This window comes from Gavialis gangeticus, unplaced genomic scaffold (genome assembly GCF_001723915.1).
Source record: "Gavialis gangeticus isolate Ggan-Ray unplaced genomic scaffold, GavGan_comp1, whole genome shotgun sequence".
NCBI lineage: Eukaryota > Metazoa > Chordata > Crocodylia > Gavialidae > Gavialis > Gavialis gangeticus.
Window position 1 is genome coordinate 47,103,705 of NW_017729006.1, and position 5,186 is coordinate 47,108,890.

Sequence of the window (5,186 nt, forward strand, 5' to 3'; positions counted from 1 at the left end):
GGGGAGAAAAGAATAAAGTATTAAGAAAAAAATCTATTTCCACCTGATAGCTAATTATTACTTCCAAATAAATATTTCCAGAGTATTACTTAATGCACTTAACAAGTGGATAACAAAACATAATTAACTTGATAGCAACATTGTTACATATAATTTCTGCTGTCCTACCAGTATTTAAACAGTTATATCTTGTTTAAAAGATCATTCATTTTTATTCCTCTACTTCACACATTTTCTTTAAATCTTCTTTAAAGCATTGCCATTGATAATGTTCTAATTCAGACGGTACCAACAATCATTTGTATGAAGGAACATAACAGGAGTAATTAAGGACCCAATTTATCTGCACTTAACATGGTGCACATAGGTAAAGCCTGAGGTATACAAATAAGAACAAACATCCAGCGCAAGGACCACATGAAATAGCTGTTATATTTGGTGAAGCTGAAGGTTAATATTATTGGAAAGACCAAGGACAGACAAAGCCCGAACAGAAACCTTTCATCTACTTACATACTCACTGAACACACAAGACTATTTCTTTTTCACCCCCTAATACTCCAAAGGAGAAATCATCCTTGAATCCTGCTTTTTCTTACCCTTATGCTCAAGAGCCAAGGACAGTGGCACTTAACATCATCCACAAATATTGGAACTGATGGAGAGGTCAGACTTTTCAAGAGTACCAACAAAACCATGCTTACAACAAAAATCTCTGCCAGTGAAGAAATTGGTGCCCACACTATAATTAGTTTCTGTCTGGGAACAGCCACCATTCAGTCCTCCATATCTAGAATCTCCTGGCATCACTAGACACAGATGACTGCCCAAGTTTAAGGCACTTAAATAGCCCTGGAATTAGGTACAACTTCAGAACATAAAACTGTAAGGAGTCTCCTGGGCCATCTTGGAGACTAACCATGTACTTTCACAAACCAGGAATCTCCAAACTGCCAATTTAATTTATTACACCAAGTAAATGGCACAATACCCACTCTGCAAATACTGGAGAAAGAATTGACATAAAGGCTCTTGCTTCATAGTTTATCAAGCTTCAAAGGCAACAAAGGCCTCCTCTGTCAATCTGGGAATGGGGCTCCGACTCAAGGACAAAGATCTGAATAATACTAATGACCTGCTTTGTACTTCCAGAATATGCATTTTTAAAAAGTTTTAAAACTTTTTAAATACACCTCCAAAAGAACACAAATTGCAAAACTTGATATGCAAGATGCTAAATATAGAAAAGTAAAATATCAAATGATAGATTATGTGGGAAATCATACTAAGAAGAAACTGAACCAGGAAACTTTACAATAACTATTTTTCCAGAGATTGTGCTTTCTCTGTCAAAGATAATACTCAAAGTTATCTTCCAAACATCCAGTCTCCACTTCTGAAACTTACGACAACACAGATTTTATTCATCTCAGGGTATGCTTACGCATCTGCTATACCATTATTTCACTTTGATGCATCATTTTAAAAAATAAATCTCAGAAAATTTTGGATTAAGTGGAAAACTGCACTTGGTAGAAAGAGGCCCAAGTAATCTGTACTCTCTCGGCTGTGTGTTCAAACTGAACATACACATTTGTTTTATTATGTACTTGTAGTTTGAAAGCTCTGTAGTTCAGGATTTGTTGGATTCTTTATTTAAAGTTAAAATTCATGTTTTTTATTAGACACCAAAAATTACTACATTCAAGATTACAACTCTATTTGAATATGAAATAGGGTTTTTTTTCGCTTTTGTTTTTTTTAAGTTACAGCTGAGAAAAATCAATATTAAAAATGACTCCTTTTGAGAGATTTATCTCACTTGCTCTTTTTCCCAAATCATCCTAATAATAGAGAAGTCCATGTACTGAAACTTCATTCCTAGTAATTTTGGTCCAGTTTTCATAATTGAAAGCTTACATGTACGGGTGCGCCAATATATTAGCTGGCTATCAGATCGGAACTGATAAAAGGAGAAGTGATGTTATTGGCTATTGACTTTTAAAAACTGTTGTAGCTGGTAATTACAGTGGCATGCCCAGAGCACCCTGGCAAGCATAGTCCGGTTCCTGCATTCTGCCACTGGCCTGAGCTCATTCATGACAGACTATAGGTTCCAGAGAGCAGCAGGAGGCACCGGGGAGCGGTCACAGGGTGCCTTGCTCGGCAACACAGGGACGGTTCCCAGCTCCTGCTACTGCCATGGAAAAGCAATGTGCACAGCAGGGGCCTGAGCACTAGGGCTGCATGCAGGAGGGGCAAGGTGCTGTGTGAAGGACATTCTGCTTCATCAAGTGCCTTTGCAAAAGCAACTTCTCCCTGGCAACTGCTGGAGCTTGGCTGCGCAGGGCCCACCATGCTGAGGCACCAGCATGTTCTTGGGCTCCAAATGCACCTGGCACTGCTGTCTGCGCAAGGGTTCACCCCACCTACCCAGGATGGCAGCATAGACTGTGTGGCGAGCAGGGCTGGGGTTAAGAGCCATGAGTGAGGTGGCAACATATGTGGCAAAAAGGCAGTCACCACCTTCTTCATCAAGGGCTGAAGCAGGCAGGAGCGGGGTGTGTGCATGTGTGTGTGTTGCAAAACAAAGAGGTTTGTGTCAATAGCATGCCTTGCACTATTACTAAATATTGGTTATGGGATTGGTATATGTGGTTGGTTAATCATCAACTATAGGCATCGGCCAAGACAATCTTTATTGGTGTACCCCTACTTGCATGCCAGCCTCATCTCTGGAAAATTTGTGGGATTCTCCAAAATGGTACCCGTCTCATTGCTCAACTGAGCCAAAACCAGCCTTCAAAGATGTCCACTCCCTTTATTCACCAACTCCTCACAGTGTTTCTATTTAAGTCTGGAGAGTATAGGAACTTCTATCTCTACAGAGAACAAGAGCGAGAAAGAGCCATTCTGAAAGAGTCCCTTAAGTTAGGGTTAAGATAGGCCTCTGTCCCATTTTCCTCTATTCCACCAGTTGACAGCCCAGAGGTTGCAAGCTTGAGGCCACAGGAGAAGTGTTCATGGCGCAGCCCTGTAAGGTTCCAACGTATCTATGAATTCTGCTAAATACCTTGTCAGAAGGACACGGAAGAGGAAAGGAAGTCCATGATGTTCCTCCCCCCACCCGGAAGATTTTCTAATTATCTCTAAGTTTTAGAATCAAGGATCCTTGCCACAGGGCACCTTCATTACCATAGTGAAGGCTTGGTTAACCCATTAAAAATAAAAAGGGGAAGACAAACTCACAGAATGGTCAAGCCCTTCTAGAAACCATGTTGCTCCTAAGTGACAGTTGTTGTTTTAGGGAATATCATCTGAATATATGGTTTGGAAAATGTTCCTAGGGAAAGGTTGCCTGGTAAGAGATTGTTGGTCTTATAAGGTGATGCTACAAACTGTATATCTTTCTGAAATTAAAAAAAAAAAACCCTACTGCATACAGACATGTTTGCATCCACATGCAAACACACAAACTATAGTCTTCTGAAGCTCCCAGTACTCTGCATTTCAAAACAACACATGTGCAAAAGCACTTAATCTACATTCAGTACTGCAGCTATCTTTGTATATATACACATATTCTCATTTTGACATGTTAGAACACCCTTTAAGAACAAGAATGTGTCATAACAGAAAATGTGTAAATTCTCATCATCTATTCAACATGATTTTGGAAACTTAAAAAAAAAATCACTCCTACATTTAAATGAAATGGAACTGTCAGCATAAAATTAGGGCCTTTTTTTTTTTTTTTTTTTTTAGATACATGTAGTATAGAAGGAAAGTAGAAACCATGAAACAAGAGTGCAGGCTCTATCCTAAAACCACTGTCACCTACAATTCCTGGTGAACTGCCAAGTAAGAAAAGAGCCACACCTGGTTTATATGAATTACATAATAAGCCTGGTCCAGGTTAAAAACTCAACAGGAATAACCATTTCAATTGGGGGTCTGCTTTTCTTTCTGAACCAAAATAGTGACACAAATGAAATCCTTGTTAAGAACACAGTTACAAGAGCACAGCTCCTGCCTTTTCTTGGCAAAAATGGTCCCTACCAGTAAACAAGGCATTTTTTCCCAATCTAACCACATTCATTTTAAACAAGACTTGTGAAAACTAATTTCCTTTGCACTGTTGATCAAAGCAACTTATTTCAACAGCAAGGTTGCCACATCCAGCTGCTGTCCATCCACACTGACTAGAAAGAAAAACTAGAAATGGGAGGTTAGGTCCGTATTATCTGTGAGCATGAGTGACTGGTGCCTCCTGAGTCTGGGGCTGCACCAGATCGCCGAGGGGGGGGCGGGGATCATCGAGCCAGTGGCAAAACCGGAAGCACAGTTCTGGTTTCAAAGCTGGCGCACCCCCTGTGCATCACCAATATCTGTAAAGGCCATTAACACTGTCCTAAAGTGAGGGCAGAGCATCAGTGGGATAGAGAGACAGCCTCCTGAACAAGAAACAAATCCTGTCAGATAACACCTGACCTCTAAGCAAAAAGCCTCAGGATGGTGCTTCTCCCCCAGGGCACCATGGCACCAGTTTGCCAGGCATGTAATAATTATCCTATTTGTACGATTTCAACCCTTGCATGATGTACAACCAACAGGAAAAGTGTTTAAAATTAATGATGTTATCCAGGCTGTAGCCATATTGGTCCAGAGAAAAAAGCAATCAGGACTTGTAGTAGAGATGGTATCTTTTATTATACCAACTAGATTTTTGGAAAAAAAAAATTAAAGAATTTTTTTTTGTGCATGAAAAAATCTTGTTGGTCTTGTAAAAAATATCATCTCTACTACGAGTCCTGATTGCTAAAATGTACAACAGTTTTTGAGGCAGTTCATTGACACGGCACGTGTAAAACCCACAAGCCTGAAGTCACTTTGAGGTTCACTGTCAGCACTTTCTCATGCCAGCTGGCCTTGAAAGAACGAAATGCCTCAACTTTGATGGCCCAGTTCCTGCCCCATTCACTGACAGCTTGCAGTAAGCAATATGAAGTCCAGAAGGAGAAGAATCACTTGCGTGCTTATTCGCAGATCTGCGATAGTGTTGCAGCAAATACAATAATATGGAGCTTCCAACACGATCACTTCATATGTAAGACCTGACCCCGCTGTAGCCTCTTGAACGCCTCTGAGGCTGCGAGAAGCGCCGAGGGGCCCCAACGCGGCTCACA